Genomic DNA, 20393 nt, shown 5'->3' on the forward strand with positions numbered 1-20393 from the left:
CAAGAAATAATGACCATTAATTTACACAGAACAATTAGACAGTGTGCTCAGACTCCAAAATTCCTTCTCTTTGGCTTTTTTTAGGCCTCAGGACACAAGTTTCTAAGGTAGGTTCAGCATAAATGAAGATAAAGCACAGCAGAGGCTCACAGGCACCATTCAAAGTGCTGGTGGCTGGATGCAGAGAGCGGTTCCCAGTGGAAGGAGCTGGTTGGGGTGCATGCCGCCTCTGTCGTGTTTCTCCCCAAAACAGATGCTGAACGCGATTCTCACTGTACACCTTTTTTTCATAAGAGGGAAATCATCTTCAGGTCTCTTCCTCTTACTGAAGCTGGGTAATAACGTAGTTCTTTCAAGAAAACCAAGTGTCTTACTGTGAACGTTAAAAAGTGAGGGATACTTGTACTTGAGCATTGCTGAGGGAGGAGATGTGAAAGGTTCTCCCAGACACAAACCTCAGCAGATCCACCGGGAAAGGCACCTTCCTCAGAATGCGGAACACGGACTACCTCCTACCCCCAAGAAACCCTCTCCTTCCCCTCGATCAGGACAACCCACAACAGCTGGGAATTACCCCAATTCCTCCGTTCTCCTGCTCCTAATAGCTAAACCATCAGCAAATCCTGCGAGCTCCATCTTCAAAATGGACCCAGAAGAGGTCTAACCACTCTATCCAAGGCCACCTGTCTGGTCCACAGTGCCTGAGTTCCTGGAAAAGCTTCGTCATTGACCTGCTTTGCCATCTTAAACCCTCTGCCATCTGTTCTCAACACTGTCGCCAGGATGGCCCAGTGAAACAGGGTCTCATGGGGATATAGCCCTGGAATGGCTTTCTGTCACCCTCTGCCACCTTTCTGAGCTCATGTCCTAACTTGCTCCTGTGGCCACAGGGCCTCCTTGCTGCTCCTGGACATACCTGAAATTCTCCTGCCCCAGAGCCATTGCACATGCTTTCCCTTCTGTTAAGAATGCTCTTGATGTGTTCTCACTCACCTTTGGAAAAGTCTGAATTGGAGTGACAGGAACAGAAGCTGAGGCTGTGTGTTGGGTGAGGCTGGTGTCCCAGAAGAAGGTTCTCTGCCAGCTCTCCACCTGTGCGTCACTTGTCCTCAGCCTGGAACTTGCACACAGCCCTCACCTGTCACAACTCTCACCCAGGAGACCCACAGCCACCCCTGGAGCCCACACTGCCCACAGCCTGCTGCAGATTGCATTCAGCTCTCCTCTGGGACCCTGTCAGCTTTACCCAGACCTGGAACTCCCCCGTCTCCTGCAAAGCTCCTGGATTCCCCTTCTTCTCCAAAATCACACTGGCGCAAGGCTTTCATGAGAAAGCTATAAGGCTAACTAATGAAAGGTCCTCACCTACTTTCCCTTTCTGTTGCCTTTCTCTCCACCTTCTTTCCTACCTGTGCAAACTGTAACATATCAGTGGAACATGAACATGCTCTGAACTGAATCTTTCATTGCAGCTTTCGGAGGACTCCTTATGTGATAAGCAACTAGTGTATCCTACAACAGGGTGTTTTACAACTATCATCTATAGAATAGTACAGCCAAAATCACTACAATTTTACCTCACTCTTCATGAAGCAGAACAATTTTTCCTTTCTTCTTTTACTTAAATTCCAGTTAGTTCACATGCCATGGAATATTAGCTTCAGGGATAAGATTTAGTGATTCCTCACCTGCCTACACAATCCTGTGCTCATCACAAGTGCCCTCCTTAATACCCCTCACCCATTTAACTCTCCCCCCACACACCCCTGTCCTGCAGCAACACTCAGTTTGTTCTCCAAGGTTGAGTCTATTTCCTTGTTTGCCTCTCTCATCACCCCTCCACTCTGTTCATCTGTTTTCTTTCTGAAATTCCATAAGCATGAGAGCATAGGATATTTGTCTTTCCTCACTGATTTTGCTTAGCTTAATACACTCTAGATTCATCCACATCCTTGCAAATGGTAAGATTTCATTCTTTTTGAAGCTGCTTTTTTTCTTTCTTTCTTTCCCATTTTATTTTTTTATTATTTTTTATAATGATTTTTTATTATATTATGTTAGTCACCATACAGTACATCCCCAGTTTCCGATGTAAGGCTCAATGATTCTTTAGTTGTGTATAACACCCAGTGCACCATGCAATACGTGCCCTCCTTACTACCCATCACCGGCCTATCCCATTCCCCCACCCCCTCCCCTCTGTAGCCCTCAGTTTGTTTCTCATAGTCCATAGTCTCTCATGTTTCATTCCCCCTTCTGATTACCCCCCCCTTTCTTTATCCCTTTCTTCCCCTACTGATCATTCTAGTTCTTATGTTCCATAGATGAGAGAAATCATATGATAGTTGTCTTTCTCTGCTTGACTTATTTCACTTAGCATTATCTCCTCCAGTGCCGTCCATGTTGTAGCAAATGTTGAGAACTCGTTCTTTCTCATAGCTGAGTAATATTCCATTGTATATATGGACCACGACTTCTTAATCCAGTCATCTGTTGAAGGGCATCTCGGCTCCTTCCACGATTTAGCTATTGTGGACATTGCTGCTATGAACACTGGGGTGCATATGGCCCTTCTCTTTACTACGTCTGTATCTTTGGCGTAAACACCCAGTAGTGCGATGGCTGGATCATAGGGTAGCTCAATTTTTAACTTTTTAAGGAACCTCCACACTGTTTTCCAGAGTGGCTGTACCAACTTGCATTCCCACCAACAATGTAGGAGGGATTCCCTTTCTCCACATCCTCTCCAACAATTGTTGTTTCTTGCCTTGTCTATATTTGCCATTTTAACTGGCGTAAGGTGGTATCTCAGTGTGGTTTTGATTTGAATTTCCTTGATGGCTAATGATTTTGAACATTTTTTCATGTGTCTTTTAGCCATTTGTATGTCTTCATTGGAAAAGTGTCTGTTCATATCTTCTGCCCATTTTTTGATTTGTTTATTTGTTTCTCGTGTATTGAGTTTGAGAAGTTCTTTGTAGATCTTGGATACCAGTCCTTTATCTGTAGTGTCATTTGCAAATATATTCTCCCATTCCGTGGGCTGCCTCTTAGTTTTTCTGACTGTTTCCTTGGCTGTGCAGAAACTTTTAATCTTGATGAAGTCCCATAAATTCATTTTATCTTTTGTTTCTCTTGCCTTTGGGAATGTATCATGAAAAAGGTTGCTTTGGCCGATGTCGTAGAGGTTGCTGCCTATGTTCTCCTCTAGAATTTTGATGGATTCCTGTCTCACATCGAGGTCTTTCATCCATTTGGAGTTTATTTTTGTGTATGGTGTGAGATAGTGGTCCAGTTTCATTCTTTTGCATGTAGCTGTCCAATTTTCCCAGCACCATTTATTGAAGAGACTGTGTTTTTCCCACCGGATGTTTTTTCCTGCTTTATCAAATATTAGTTGCCCAAAGAGCTGAGGGTCCATTTCTGGGCTCTCTATTGTGTTCCATTGGTCTATGTGTCTGTTTTTGTGCCAGTACCATGCTGTCTTTGTGATCACAGCTTTGTAGTACAGTTCGAAATCCGGCATTGTGATGCTCCCAGCTTTGTTTTTCCTTTTCAACAGTTCCTTGGAGATTCGGGGCCTTTTCTGTTTCCATACAAATTTAAGGACTATTTGTTCCAGTTCTTTGAAAAATGTCCTCAGTATTTTGATCGGGATAGCACTGAAAGTGTAGATTGCTCTGGGTAGCATGGATATTTTAACTATGTTAATTCTTCCGATCCATGAGCATGGAATATCTTCCCATCTTTTTATGTCTTCCTCAATGTCTTTTAAGAGACATTTATAGTTTCTAGAATATAGGTCCTTTACGTCTCTGGTTAGTTAATTCCAAGGTAACATATGGTTTTTGGTGCTATTGTAAATGGGATGGATTCCCTAATTTCTCTTTCTTCGTTCTCGTTATTCGTGTACAGAAATGCAACTGATTTCTGAGCATTGATTTTGTATCCTGCCACGTTACTGAATTGCTCTATAACTTCTAATAGTTTGCGAGTGGCTTCTTTTGGGTTTTCCATATAGAGTATCATGTCATCTGCAAAGAGAGACATTTTGACTTCTTCTTTGCCGATTTGAATACCTTTGATCCCTTTTTGTCGTCTGATTGCTGTTGCAAGGACTTCTAGTACTATGTTGAATAATAGTGGCGAGAGTGGGCATCCTTGTCGTGTTCCTGATCTTAAGGGAAAGGCTTCCAGCTTTTTCCCATTGAGAATAATATTTGCAGTAGGCTTTTCATAGATGGCTTTTATGAGATTGAGAAATGTACCTTCTATTCCTACACTCTAAAGGATGCTGTATTTTGTCAAATGCTTTTTCGGCATTGATTGAGAGGATCATATGGTTCCTGAGTCTTTTCTTGTTGATATGATGTATCACGCTGATTGATTTGCGAGTATTGAACCACGCTTGCATCCCAGGTATGAATCCCTCTTGATCGTAGTGGATAATCCTTTTAATGAACTGTTGGATTCTATTAGAAGTATCTTGTTGAGGATTTTGGCGTCCATATTCATTAGGGAAATCGGTCTGTAATTCTCCTTTTTGAGGGGGTCTTTGCCTGGTTTGGGGATCAAGGTAATATTGGCCTCATAGAATGAGTTTGGTAGCTTTCCTTCTGTTTCTATTTTTTGAAATAGCTTTAGGAGAGTAGGTATTATTTCTTCTTTGAATGTTTGGTAAAATTCCCCAGGAAAACCGTCCGGGCCTGGAGTTTTGTTATTTGGAAGGTTGTTTATCACTGACTCAATTTCTTCATAATTAATTGGCCTGTTTAAGAAATCAATTTCTTCCAGTTTTAATCTTGGTAGTTTATAGGTTTCCAGGAAGGATTCCATCTCTTCCAGATTGCTTAGTTTATTGGCATATAGCTGTTGATAAAAATTTCTAATAATCCTTCCAATTTCAATGGTGTTCGTTGTGACCTCTCCTTTTTCATTCATAATTTTAATAATCTGGGTCCTTTCTCTTTTCTTTTGGATAAGTCTTGCCAGTGGTCTGTCAATTTTATTGATTCTCTCAAAGAACCAGCTTCTAGTCCTGTTGATCTGCTCTACTGTACTTCTGGTTTCTGCTTGATTGATTTCAGCTCTAATTTTGGTCAACTGCTTCCTCGTGTGTGGATTAGGCCTGTCCCTCTGTTGCTGTTCCAGCTTCTTGAGGTGAGAATATAAAAACTGCATTTTAGATTTTTCTATTCTTTTGAGTGAGGCTTGGATGGCTATGTATTTCCCCCTTAGGACTGCCTTTGCAGTATCCCATAGGTTTTGGACTGTTGTATTTTCATTCTCATTGGTCTCCATAAATTGTTTAATTTGATTTTTGATTTCCTGGTTTATCGAGTCATTCCTGAGCAGGATGGTTCTTAGTCTCCAAGTGTTTGAGTTTCTTCCAAACTTTTCCTTGTGGTTGAGTTCCAATTTCAGAGTGTTGTGGTCTGAGAATATGCAGGGGATAATTTCAATCTTTTGGTATCAGCTGAGACCTGTTTTGTGTCCCAGAACATGGTCTATTCTTGAGAATGTTCCGTGGGCATTAGAATAGAATGAGTATTCTTTGGTTCTGGGGTGTAGTGTTCTATATATATCTATGAGGTCCAACTGGTCGAGTATGGCATTCAAAGGCTTTGATTCTTTGCTTAGTTTTTGCCAGGGTGTTCTGTGTATTTCTGAGAGTGGAGTGTTGAGGTCCCCTACTATTAATGTATTTTTATTTATATGTCTCTTCATTCTGGTTAAGAGTTGGCTTGTGTATCTTGTCGCTCCCCTGTTGGGGGCATATATATTTATAATTGTCATATCCACTTGTTAAATACTTCCTTTAAGAATAATATAGTGCCCTTCTGCATCTCTAACTATAGTCTGTAGTTTAAAATCCAGTTTATCTGATATGAGAATTGCTACCCCGGCTTTCTTTTGAGGTCCATTTGCGTGAAAGATGGTACTCCATCCCCTTACTCTCAGTCTGAATGCATCTTTGGGTTCGAAATGAGTCTCTTGTAGACATCAAATGGATGTGTCATTTCTTTTTATCCAATCTGCAACCCTGTGGTGTTTTAAGGAAGAATTTAAGCCATTAATATTAAGACTGAGTACTGAGAGATATGCTTTTAATGATGCCATGTTGTCAGTAAAGTCTTTGTTTGTATTGGCTGTGACTTTCTGTTCTGTATCACTCTTGGGGCCTTTTTACTTGTAATACCTCCTGTAGGGCTGGTTTCTTGGTTACGAAATTGGTTAGTGACTGGAGATTCTGAAATGTCTTTATTTCTCCATCAATTCTGAATGACAGCCTTGCTAGATAAAGTATCCTTGGCTGCATGTTTTTCTCTGAAAGAGCTTTAAAAATGCTCCCCCAACCCTTTCTCTCATTCCAGGTCTGTGTAGACAGGTCTGACGTAATTCTGATGCCTTTGCCTTGGTATGTGAGAAATTTCTTTGCCCTGGCCACTTTCAATACTGTATCCTTGGATCTAATATTTGCGAAATGCACTATGACGTGACGTGGCGTAGGTTTGTCGTGGTTGAGCTTGGGAGGGGTCCTCTCTGCCTCTTGGACATGAATGTTTGTTTCCCTTGCTAGATTAGGGAAGTTTTCATCTACAATTTGTTCAAATATCTCTTCTAGACCTCTGTTTTTCTCCATCCCCTCGGGGATGCTGATGATTCTAACATTGGATCGTTTCGTTGAGTCAGTAATCTCCCGTAGCCAACATTCGTGGATGTGGATTTTTTTAAAAGCATCTTCTATTTTCATTTTTTCCTCTATTAACCCATTCTCCAATTCACTAACCTTTTCCTCTGCTTCGGTGACCCTGGCGGTCAGAGCCTCTAGTTTTGCCTGCATTTGGCTCATAGAATTTTTAATTTCTGTCAAATTCACTCTCATTTCTGCCCTTAGGGATTCTATATTCTCAGTAACATTTTCCTTAATACTTTTTTCAAGTCTACTCATTATCTTGACCATTGTTACTCTGAATTCCATTTCTGATAATTTGGTTACATCCATATCCGTTATTTCTGTGGCAGAGGCCACAGACTCAAAGTCTTTTCTTTGCTGGGGGGGGGGGCTTCTCCTTCTTGTCATTCTGATGAGGAGAGGTTGCGAGGTTGTCCAGAGCCCAAAATATTGACTGGGTCCCAGGCCGTGCCCCTTGTTTTATAGGGATCTTAGAGATGTGGGCTTCTTCTTTAAAGATTTTATTTATTTATTTATTTATTTATTTATTTATTTATTTATTTATTTATTTATTTATCTGAGAGAGGGAGACAGTCACCAAGAATGGGAACAGAAGCAGGGGAGTGAGAGAGGAAGAAGCAGGCTCCCAGCGGAGGAGCCCGATGAGGGACTCCTTTCCGGAACGCCGGGATCACGCCCTAAGCTGGAGACAGGCGCTCAATGACTGTGCCACCAAGGCGCCCCGGGTTGTGGGCTTCTTGATTTTTCAGCCTGCCTTCTGTGTTCTGGGGGAGGGGCCTGCCACGCCCATACTCAGGCAACCCTGTTTGGGTAGAGTCTCCGTGTCCCCTGCGAGGGGGGATGGGGATGGGCACTCTCTGAGCCCGTATTTCCAGGCTTTTGTTCTCTGGCGGCTTTCCCTGGCGGTTGGCTATGCCTCTTCTGAGAGTCAGAGCAGCACCGGCTGAATTTCAGCCTCTGTCACAGAACAGAGGGATTGCAGCCCGTTCTCAACTGATGTTCTGGCCACTTTAACTCTGTTACTGTTGGTGCTGCTCAACCCTGCAGAGTCCCGGGATGTGCGCCCCACACCCAGCGTCCCTGCCCTCACTTCCAGGGCCAGCGCGTCTCTGTCCTTTGTGTTTCTAATGCCGCCAGCCAGCGGCCACCCCTCGCACTCCCGATTCTCCCAGTCTCAGTCTATGCCCGGTGAGCACACCGCCATTCCAGAGTTCCGTGAGAAGCCTGGCGGCGCGCGCACCTGGTTCAGGGTCTCAGTCTGCTGTTTCGCGGGTGCCGTCCGTGAGTCCGCCCGCTCCCCTGTGCAGGTGGCCCGCCAGCCGCCAGCCGCCCCGCACACGCTCCGGGAGCTCCCGGTCTCAGTCTGGATCCCGTGAGCACACTGGGATTCCGGAGTTGCGGGAGATGCCTGGTGGCACGCTCTCCCGGTTCAGGGTCTCAGTCCGCTCTCTCGGGGGTGCCCTCCGTGATTCCGCCCGCTCCCCTTTTGCAGGTGGCTGCCGCTTCCTGGCGACCAAATGCGGCGGCTCCCTCCCCCTTCTGTTTATCTTCCCATATCTGTGCGCAGTTTTACGGCTCCCCTCTTGGTACCTCAATACTCAGTGCTGGAGATGTTCATTTGTAGAGATCCAGATATATCTTCCTGCATCTCAGGCTGATTCCGTGGTTATTTAGGCTGGTCTGTTACCTATCAAGCTCGACTCAGGGGACCGGTTGAAAAAGGGGTCCCCTACCCCTCCGCCTTCTTAACTCCTCCGCCACATCTGCTTTATCCTTTCATCAGTACATGGACTTTGGGATTCTCTCCATAGTTTGGCTACTGTGGACATTGCTGGTATAAACATCATGGTGCATGGACCCCCTTCAAATCTGCATTTTTGTATCCTTTGGGTAAATACCTAGGAGAGCAATTGCTGGATCATGGGGTTGTTCAATGTTTAACTTTTTGAGGAACCCCCACACTGTTTCCCAGACTGGCTGCACCACTTTGCATTCCCACCAACAGGATGGGAGGGTTCCCCTTTAAGCAGAACATTATCTGCCGGCAATTTCATAAGAGGAAACAAAACCTGTGGGAGATGCACCCAGGGTCAGGCCAGCAGTTGCAGACTTCACCCCAAGGCTCCTGACGCCAAGCCCCTTGAGGCCACCAGCATGTCACTATCCAAAAGAATTCCCAGACTCTCCTTCTGACTCCACCACCAAAGAAACTACAGAGAGAATATGGCACCTCAAAATATTGAGATAGTACATTTAGTAAAACTAGAAAGTCAAGCTCAACTTTTAAACAGGAACAGGCCGCTTTGGATAATTTTCAATTTTCCTCCACCCTAATTTTAACTCTTCTGATGAATAAACTAATCAATGATGAAACATCACCTTTGTCAAATGACATCATCCAAGTCTGTATCAGATGAAAAAAGCCACCTAACTCTAGATGATGGCCACTCAACCATGTCTTAGGCACAATTGAATAAACACCGTTAGATGAAGGAACAAATTAGATGTTACAAACAGGCACAGAGTGAATCTCACCTTCCCTTTCTAATAAAAGAGGGTTCCTAGGAAACAGATGGCCAAATACATTTGTAAGCAATAAATGGACAGAGAAATTGTGATCCCCTGCAACGTTCTACCAGCAGGGAAACTAAGTAATTCTTGCACCAAACCCAGAATGCTGACAGCTACGTCAATTTTACTTTCTGGCTCAACTAGAGAAAAGAGAAAAGCCCAGGAGGTTTTGGGATAATGAGAGGTCTTACCTCCAGCCCTGACATAGTTAGGACATTTTGCCAAACATACCTGTGCTTTCTCTGAACACTGGCGTCCTGTGACAAGCTGCCTTGCTGACTGCGATGCTGATGTTCAAAACCTCGGGTGTCTTGGAGCCAGAGCAGAGAAGTGCTGTCAGCTGTGGAGAAGAAGGCACCTCTGACCTAAAGCCTGCACACCTGCTTCGGTTTCTGGGCGAAGGGGCAACACATACTTATTGTTTAGCAGCAATTATCTTCATTCTCAATAGACCCATGACCTTGCCTTTTCTGTAAAGCAGACTTACTCTTCTAAAGTAACCCTCAATTCGTCTATTCCCAATGCAACTAGAGTGGGGTCTGGTTTACACCCGCCTCCAGGCCCCCACCTGGAGGATTTTCCTGCATGATTCTAACAGCCAATTACCACTATCCCTGGGGCACAAGGGGCATAATGCTGAAGTTGGGGGACGGCTCTGGGGCTTCCTACTGCCACACCTGTGCCTGGGGGACAGGGCACACCCTGCTGAACTCGGGATACTGCTCAAGATGCATCACCTGCACTGTGTCAGAGAACCGGAGGACACATCACTGATGGTGGGGACTCTGTGAGGTCCTTACCCACACTCTTCCCGGGCAACAGGGGAAACCCTGAAATTCTGCAAACCATCCCACAAAAGCTCAGGTGAGTGGGCGCCCTGGAGTTCACGGGTATGGGGGATAAGGCCAGTTGAGGACATGGGGCAGAAGAGACTTTAAAGGGGAAAAGAAAACTCACCTGAGTCCCCACAATGAACCCTCTCCAAGTGTCCTTCTAGAACCCTTCCTCCCACCTGGGGTGCACCCTACCCCTGGACCCCCCCGCCCCTGGTGCATGCTGCTCACTCACCAGCTGGGACCTCTGCAGGGCAACTCTCTCTCTCCCAGTGCCCCTTCTTCTGCCCCAGGTCTGCACCCCACTGCAACTCTGGAACAGCCCACAGAGACGTAGCTCCACCCCCAAGCGGTGATTGGTCAGGGAGGGTGGTGCCCCAGCCCCTGGGATGCCAGGCAACCCGCCCTCAAGCCCCTGGAACCCTGAAAGTGCAGGGGGTCCAAGAGGTGCCTCCTCTACCCAACACCCAGCACAGGTATGGGTGGGGTCCTGGGCCAGGCTCCCCCCACACACCTGGCCCTTTCCAGGGACCCCTCTAGATGCAGACCACCCTCAGAGTCCTGCCCCTTCCCTTTCTGCACCAGCCCTCCCTGCTAGGGTGTGCCTGGTTCTGGGCAAGCTCAGTGGCTCTCAGACCCTCCAAGGCTTGGGCTTTAGGAAATGCAATGATTTCATGCATTTTCAGTATGTACATGTCAGTATGACTTTAATCTTATGGGAGCCAAAAGGTTCTTTATTTTTTTCTTATCTTCATGTCAGCATTTTTGGTTATTGTTTTCTTCTCGAAGCAGATGTACAACATGTGCTTGGGGGCAGAAATAGGGCCCATGCTTTGAGTTTTTGCCCAATCATTTTGAGCCGGATAAAATGTTAAAGGATAGCTTCCCTGGGATCCTGGCCAGGATCAGGGCCCACAGATGATATAAGATAAAAATTACTTTCATCATTATAATTACTATGAAATGGAAGAATTTGAGACAAAAGCACCTTTCACAAGAGTACCAAGAAATCAAAATGTTGCCCACAGAAGGCTACCTGCTCCATGGTCAGCACAGGTAACAGAAGTGTTCACAGTCTCTGGACTCCTGCCCCCTCCTGCCCAAATCGCTGAAGCACACAGACCACTTAAAATCAGAATTGTAGACACCTTAGAGATGCCTGGCACCATTCCCTTGGACTGCAGAATAAAATACAGTAGCTCATTGTCACAAACTAATTTCAACATGAAGTGCCCCCTGGATGCACTAAGTTCTTTCTCTGCAAATGTTGACTAATGTAAGTCACAGTCATACCATTTAAACACTAGGATGGCTGGGAAGTCATCGTAGGGAAGGGAATATTTTAGCCATGTTTATAAGTATTGGCTCACTTTGTAGAAGAGGCTGAGCTGAGTGTTTTTAAATACTATTTCAGGTACAAGAGAGGAGTTAAGATGGCGGAGGAGTAGGGGACCCCTTTTTCAGCAGGTCCCCTGAGTGGAGGCGGATAGGTACCAGACCAGCCTAAACAACCATGGAATCAGCCTGAGAGGCAGGAAGATATATCTGGATCTCTACAAATGAACATTTCCAGCGCTGAGTATTGAGGTAGGAAGCAGGGAGTCCTGAAACCTTGCACAGATACTGGAAGATAAAAGGAAGGGGGAGGGAGCCACTACGTTTGGGCGCCAGGAAGTAGCAGTCACCTGCACAGGGGAGCAGGTGAACTCAAGGAAGGCATCCCCAGAGAGCAGACTGAGACTGGTGAGCCCAGAGAGCGCACCACCAGGCATCTCTTGGAACACCGGAATCTCAGTGTGCTCATGGGATCCAGAATGAGATTGGGAGCTCCTGGAGCGCATGCGGGTCCGCTGGAGGCTGGCAGGCCACCTGCACAGGGGAGCGGGCAGATTCATGGTCAGAACCCTGGAAACAGCAGACTAAGACCCTGAACCAGGTGCGCCCGCCACCAGGCTTCTCATGGAACACCGGAATTCCTGTGTGCTCACCGGGCATAGACAGACCCAGAGACCCAGGAGCACGCTGGGCGGCTGGCAGCTGGTGGCTGGTGGGCCACGTGCATGGGGGAGTGGGAGCACTCGCGGTTGGCACCTGGGAAACAGCAGACTGAGACCCTGAAGGAGGTGGCATGCCACCAGGCTTCTCTGGAAACTCCGTAATCCTGGTGTGCTCACAGAATCCAGACTGAACCTGGAGATCTGGAAGCTCGCGGGGGCGGCTGGAGGCTGCTGGCCTTAGAAACACAAAGGACAGAGATGCTCCTGCCCTGGAAGTGAGGGCAGGGACACTGGGTGTGGGGCACACATCCAGGGACTCTATGGGATTGAGCAGCACCAACAGTAACGGAGTGAACGTGGCCAGAAGATCCATGGAGAACAGGCCGCAATCCCTCTGTTCTGTGACAATTCAGCCTCTGCTGCTCTGACTCTCAGAAGAGGCACAGCAGACTGCAAGAGAAAGCTGCCAGGGAACAAAAGCCTGGAAATACTGGCTCACAGATTGCCCACACTCATCCCCCCACGCAGGAGACAGGGCAACTCTACCCAAACAGGGTTGCCTGAGTATGGGTGCAGCAAAATACAATCTCTTAACAATAGAGAACAAACGGATGGATACCAGAGAGGAGGTGGATAGAGGGATGAGTGAAATAGATGAAGTGGATTAAGAGGACACTTTTCGGGATGACCACTGAGTAATATATAGAGTTACTGAATCACTCTATTGTACACCTGAAACGAATGTAACACTGTATGTTAGCTCTACTGGAATTAAAATAAATTTTTAAAAAAGATTTTTCTTTCCGGAACCTCTTTGAAAAAGCTTTTCCTCTGCACTGTGCATAAGCCCTACTTGGGAGGATTCACTCTACAATAATTATTCACTCTATGCCTTGAATTCAGATTTCACTGAGTTCTTACTGTGGATCCCAGCCCACGGGAACCATGGTCCTTTTCTGTCCAGGCTCAGCACCTATGCATTCAAGATTGGAAGTAGAGACACATGTCACTTCACAGTCCAGAAAGCTATTATTGTTTCTGTTTCAGTGTGAGAGAGTCACAGACATTGGGAGAAGTTTCAGAGCAGGTTTATTATGCATCCTGGATCTCTACTTCAATGTTCTTTGCCTGGATCCATTTGGCTAATAGTTTCCCTGTGGATGGGCTAGCATCGAAGCACATACATGGAAGATGCAAAGGTGGGTGGGCTTTGTGCGGGACAGGAAGAAGACCAAAAGCAGACAAGAGTCCGACCCCTCCCCTGATCCAGGAACTGCTACAGGAGAGGGTACGGGAGGTAGAATCCATGCGAAAGTCCAAGGTCACCAGCTGAACACAGGAGGCATAGGTTAAGGGATCTGGAGATGTCGGGTTGAAGGCTGCTCTGAGCTACCTCTGAGAGGAAGGGAGGGAAGGAATGAGGAGACACTGCCTGCCCCTGGCCCATGCCAGCTGCCCACCGCTCCAACACACATCCATCTACACAGCTGGCACAGCCTGGGCTCAGGATGGGCTGGCTCGGGTCCCTCAATCCTCAGTGGGACAGCTGGCCCAAGGGCTCAGAGACATGCTGAGGGAGATGAGAGGGAAAGCTGGCCCACCCAGGTCATCCCCTCCTTGAGCAGACAGCCCTTCAGAACTGCTAAAAAAAAAAAAAAAGCCCACTAACGGGGTTGAAAGGCATGCCATGGATGAACTAAGGCATAGAGATATGTAAAATAAAATTCATTTTTAAGTTCAGAGCTTTCATCTCAGGAAGTGGGGAGAGGTTCCCTGAAGAAGACTGAGGGGAGGGCAGGCCATGCTGAAAAGGGAGACATGGCTCTTCTGATTGGGGACCTGCAGCCCCCTTCCAGGGCAGGGCATCATCCTCGCATCACACGAGATCCATGGAAGTGTTCCATCAGGGCCAGATGTTTGTCTCGAGAAGGCTACCCTGGCATCGGACTGCACAGGGCACCAGGGACGAGGGCCAGGTGGAGGACGGACAATACCCCGGAGGCCATGGGGCAAGAGCAGAGGCACATGACCTTGAAGATGATGAGGAAAAGCAGGAGGGAGGTGGCAGCATGGAGCCGGCCCGAAAGTGCCATGGAAGCAGTGCCCACAGCTACACTGAATGGGGGCCTTCTGTGCCCGGTGTGGCTGACTTCAGTGTGCCCCAGACTAGTCCTGACCACAAATCTAGGAAGGGTGCACCACCCCCGGCCTCCTCTCCCCTTGCAGCTGCTAGGAATCACGGTCACAGACCCTGGTCAGCTTTCGTGGAAACCAAGCAGTGGCTCCCCCGCATGCTGCACCTCTGGTGGTGGTCCACTGAGACCCTCGTGCCTGGCCAGACACTGACGTCTACCTGTCTCCACACAAATCCACAGACAGGAGGGTGTCCCTGAATTCCACAGCACATGATGAGACAGATCCATAGACCCAGTGGGTCATTCGGAACCTCACCTATGGTCATAGAGCTCACCATACCCTATTTCTGTCACTTCCCACATAAAGCCTGGTTCTGATCCCCCACAATACCATACATCCTGGTTGCTCACCTGGGGTCATGCCATGAACACCCAGTGGGTCATTCGGAACCTCACCTATGGTCATAGAGCTCACCATACCCTATTTCTGTCACTTCCCACATAAAGCCTGGTTCTGATCCCCCACAATACCATACATCCTGGTTGCTCACCTGGGGTCATGCCATGAACACCCAGTGGGTCATTCGGAACCTCACCTATGGTCATAGAGCTCACCATACCCTATTTCTGTCACTTCCCACATAAAGCCTGGTTCTGATCCCCCACAATACCATACATCCTGGTTGCTCACCTGGGGTCATGCCATGAACCCACATGGCACCTTTCTTTAAGAGAAGGCTCTGCCTACACCTCCTAGAAAATATTTCTAATGAAGTACAAGTCCATCAGGACTATGGTGTGAACAGTAGCACACAGCCTGCATGGTAGTAGTCAGTAATTCTAACCAGGGTTAACCCCACCCCCCGTCTCACAAAACCTTCCTCCATCCGTCAGAACTCATGGTCTGACCTCAGAAAACCCTCCAGGAAACAAATGTTTCATCTGAATGCTCTCTTCACCTTCTGCTTCAAATCTTGTCCAACCACAATGATATGAAACTAGAAATCAGTCTCAAGAAAAAAATGGGGCAGTCAAAAATAGGTGGAGATTGGGGGGCCTGGGTGGCTCAGTTCTTAAGGATCTGCCTTCAGCTCAGGTCCTGATCCCAGGATCCTGGGATTTAGCCCAGAATCAGGCTCTTGCTCAGCAGGAAGCCCGCTTCTCCCTCTCCCACCCCCCTGCTTGCGTTCCCTCTCTCACTGTCTCACTCTCTCTCAGATACTTAAATAATCTTAAATAAATATGTGGAGATTTAACAACATGCTACTGAACAACCAACAGTCAAAGAAGAAATAAAAAAAAATTTAGAAGTACCTTGACACTGATGAAAAAGACAACTTACAAAAACTTATGGGATGCAGCAAAAGTAGCTTTATGGGGGACATTCATAGAAATTCATGCCATCATCAATCCATGAGAATGCTCTCCAATAAATAACCTGATTTATGTGGTAAAGAAGTAGAAAATAACACAACAAACAAAGCCCCAAATTAGTAGAAATAAGAAAATAACAAAAAGGAATGCATAAATAAATCCAACACAGACTAAAAAGACAAAAAAACAAAAACAATGAAAATGAGAGCTGCCTTTTTTGGAAAGATAAACAAAACTGACAAACTTAGCTAGACTCACCAAGAAAGACAGAGGACTCGAATACAATCAGGAAAATAAGATAATGGATTCCTGTATCATATGAAAATCAAAAGAACTCTTCAAACTTGGACACAAGAAATTCTTGCAAGCCACGTCTCTAAAGGCAAAGGAAATAAAAGCAAAAATGAACTATTGGCACTTCATCAAGATAAAAAGCTTCTGCACGGCAAAGCAAACGATCAGCAAAACAAAAAGGCAACCTATGGAATCGAAGAAGATATCTGTATATGATATTACAGGTAAAGGGCTGGTATCCAAGATCTATAAAGAACTCCTCTAACTCGACACCCAAAAAATGGGCAGAAGACACAAAGAGATACTTCTCCAGAGAAGACATACAAATGGCCAACAGACACATGAAAAAAATGCTTCACATCACTTGCCATCAGGCAAATACAAATCAAAACGACAATGAGATACCACCTTACACCAGTTAGAATGGTTAAAATTAACAAGGCAGGGGGCACCTGGGTGGCACAGAGGTTAAGCGTCTGCCTTCGGCTCAGGGCATGATCTTGGCATTATGGGATCGAGCGCCACATCAGGCTCCTCCGCTATGAGCCTGCTTCTTCCTCTCCCACTCCCCCTGCTTGTGTTCCCTCTCTTGCTGGCTGTCTCTATCTCTGTGGAATAAATAAATAAAATCTTGGAAAAAAATTAACAAGACAGGAAATTACAAAAAGTCAGAGAGGATGTGGAGAAAGGGGAGCCCTCTTACACTACTCATGAGAATTCAAGCTGGTATAGCCACTTTTGAACAATATGGAGGTTCCTCAAGACATTAAACACAGAGTTTTCCTACGACCCACCAATTGCACTACTGGGAATTTACCCCATAGACACAGAGTAATGAAAAGAAGGGCCCCTGTATCCCAATGTTCATAGCAGCAATGTCCATAATAGCCAAACTGTGGAAGGAGCCAAGATGTCCTTCAGCAGATGAATGGACAAAGAAGATGTGCTTCATCTGTACAATGGAATATTACTCAGTCAACAAAAAGGATGGATATCCACCATTTGCACCAACGTGGATGGACCAGGAGGGGATTATGCTAAGTGAAATTAAGGCAAGCAGAGAAAGACAATTATCATAAGGTTTAACTCCTATGTGGAATGGAAGGAGAAACATGGAGGACATTAGAAGAAGGAAGGGAAAAGTGAAGGGGGGGAATGAGAGGGGGAGATGAACCATGAGAGACTATTGACAATGGGAAACAAATTGAAGGTTGCAGAAAGGAAGGGGTAGGGGAATAGGTTATCCTGGTGATGGGTATTAAGGAGGGCACATGTCATAATGAGCACTAGGTGTTATATGCAAACAATGAATCATGGAACACTACATCAAAAACAAATGAAGTACTGTAGGGTGACTAACAACATTTTAAAAAAAGAGAAAGATATGAAATCCATACAGGAAAACTGTCGCTATTTGAAAATGACAAGAAATCCCGAAAGATTCCACAATAAAAAACTGTTAGAATAAACAAATTCAAGAAAGCTGCAGGATATAAAGTCAATATACAGACCTGCTGTCTTTATTTTATTTTCAGATTTTATTTATTTATTTGACAGGAAGAGAAAAAGCACGAGCAGAGGGAGTGTCAGAAAGGGGGAGAAGCAGACCCTCGCTAAGCGGGGAGCCCAACACGGGGCTCAATCCAAGAACTCTGGGATCATGCCCTGACCTGAAGGCAGACGCTTCACCTATGGGGCCACCCAGATGACCCAACTTCTTGCATTTCTGTATACTGATGACACACTTTCGCAAAGAGAAATTAAAAAAGCAATGGCATTTACAACTGCATCAAAAAAAATCTAGGAATAAAAGTAACCAAAAATGAGAAAGACATAGTACACTCAACACATGGCAGAAAAGAAATGAAAAAACTGAGTGTCGAGGGGGGCAGAATGTATGGGTCAACGATTTGGAAGGCAACACAAACAAATGGAAGCTTACGCCATGCTCCTTAACTGGAAGAGTTAATTATGTGAACTTGTCCATCTTACCCAAAGCAATCAAAAGATGTGATGAAATGCCTATCTGAATTCCAGTGGCATTATTCAAGGAAATAGAAAACAGTCCTCAAACTTGTATGGAATCACAAAAGACCCCACATACCCAAAGCAACCTGGAGAAAGAAAGGTGCAGTCAACACACTCCTGGATTTCAAGCTAGATTACAAAGCTGTTGTCATCAAAACAGGATGGTACTGGCATAAACACAGACACCAGGTCAGTGGAACAGAACAGAAAGCTCAGAAACTTACCCACACGTAGATGATCCTAACTTACGACACAGCAGCAGAAGATATGCCATGAGGGAAGGACTGTCTCTTCAGGGAGCGGTAACAGGCAAACTGGACACTAAATGCAGGAGAATATAACTGGGTCACTTTCTTACACCACACACAAAATTTTTAATGGATGAATGATTTGAACACAAGACCTGAATCCATAAACCTCCAAGAAGACACAGATACTAAGTCTCTCGACATTGGTTTTGGCAAAGAGTCTTCAGATCGGACACCAAACGCAAAGCAACAAAAGCAAAAATAAAACATTGGAACAACTTCAAACTGAAATCTTCCGCATGGCAAAAGAAACGATCAAAAACTTAAAAGGCCACTCACCCAATAAGAAAAAATATCTGCGAATCATATGTGTGAGAAGAGGCTAATATCCAAAATACACCCAACACTCATGCAAATCAAAACAAAAAAAAAACTGTATAAAAAAATGGGGGGAATATGTGAATAGATACTTTCCAAAGATGGCACACAGGTGCCAACAGACAGAAAAAGTTGTTCGACATCACTCATCATCGTCAGGGAAACATCAGTCAAACCGACAATCGGCTATCCCCTCACAACGGTTGGAACACCAACTGTCCCAGAGACAGACACCAAGTGGGGTCAAGGGTGTGCAGAAGAGGAGACACTGTGCACTATTGGTTGGAATGGAAATTGGTGCAGCCACTGTGACAAACGGTATGGAGGTTACTGAAAAAATAAATGCAATGACCACATGACCCAGTAATGGCTCTACTGAGTATTGATTCAGAGAACACAAAAATACTGCCTCAAAAAGACAGATGCATTCCCAGGTTCACTGCAGCATTATTCACAAGAACCAGACATGGAAACACAGACCTTAGGGGCCTTATGCCAAGTAACTCAGACACAGAAAGACCAATACCAGATGTTATCATGTACATTCCACGAGGAATAAACAAACACTGAACTCATAGTTACTGAGAGCAGATTGGTAGGTGCCAGATTCGGGGATGGGGTGGTAGAAACGGGTGAAGGTGGTCAAAGTCTCAATGTTTGAGTGAGAAAATCTGACAGTCATGAAATGTTCTGTCCAGCATGGAGACTAAAACTAACCCCGCAGCATGGGGTATAGGTTGCCCTGCTCTTTGAAAGTACAGGGCTTCTGAGAAACCTTGCACAGCAGAAATGGTGTCAAGAAGGAATGGCCATTAATTTACACGGAAAAATTAGACAGTGTGCTCAGACTCCAAAATTCCTTCTCTTTGGCTTTTCTTAGGCCTCAGGACACAAGTTTCTAACGGAGGCCCAGCATAAATGAAGATAAAGCACAGCAGAGGCTCACAGACACCATTCAAAGTGCTGGTGGCTGGATGCGGAGAGCGGTTCCCAGCAGAAAGAGCTGGTTGGGGTGCACGCCGCCTCTGTCGTGCTTCTCCCCAAAACAGATGCTGAACGCCATTATCACTGTACACCTTTTTTCATAAGAGGGAAATCCTCTTCAGGTCTCTTCCTCTTACTGAAAGTGGGTAATAACCTAGTTCTTTCAAGAAAGCGCAGTGTCTTACTGTGAACGTTGAAAAAGTGGGGGATACTTGTACGTGAGAATTGCTGAGGGAGATGTGAAAGGTTCTCCCAGACACAAACCTCAGCAGATCCACCAGGAAAGGCACCTTCCTCAGCATGCGGAACATGGACTACCTCCTACCCCCAAAACCCTCTCCTTCCCCTCGATCAGGACAACCCAGAACAGCTGGGAGTTACCCCAATTCCTCCGTTCTCCTGCTCCTAATAGCTAACCCATCAGCACACCCTGTGAGCTCCATCTTCAAAATGGACCCAGAATTGGTCTAACCACTCCATCCAAGGCCACCTGTCTTGTCCACAGTGCCTGAGTTCCTGGAAAAGCTTCGTCATTGACCTGCCTTGCCATCTTCAACCCTCTGTCATCTGTTCTCAACACTGTAGCCAGGATGGCCCAGTGAAACAGGGTATCATGGGGTTATAGCCCTAAATGGCTTTCTGTCACCCTCTGTCATCTCTCTGAGGTCATGTCCTAAGCTGTCTCCTGTGGCCTCAGGGCCTTCTTGCTGCTCCTGGACATACCTGGAATTCTCCTGCCCCAGAGCCTTTGCACATGCTTTCCCTTCTGTTCAGAATGCTCTTGATGTGTTCTCACTCACCTTCTGAGAAGTCTGAATTGGAGTGACAGGGACAGAAGATGAGGCTGTGTGTTG

This window comes from Ursus americanus, chromosome 31, assembly GCF_024610735.1.
Source record: "Ursus americanus isolate L20-20 chromosome 31, mUrsAme1.1.p, whole genome shotgun sequence".
NCBI lineage: Eukaryota > Metazoa > Chordata > Mammalia > Carnivora > Ursidae > Ursus > Ursus americanus.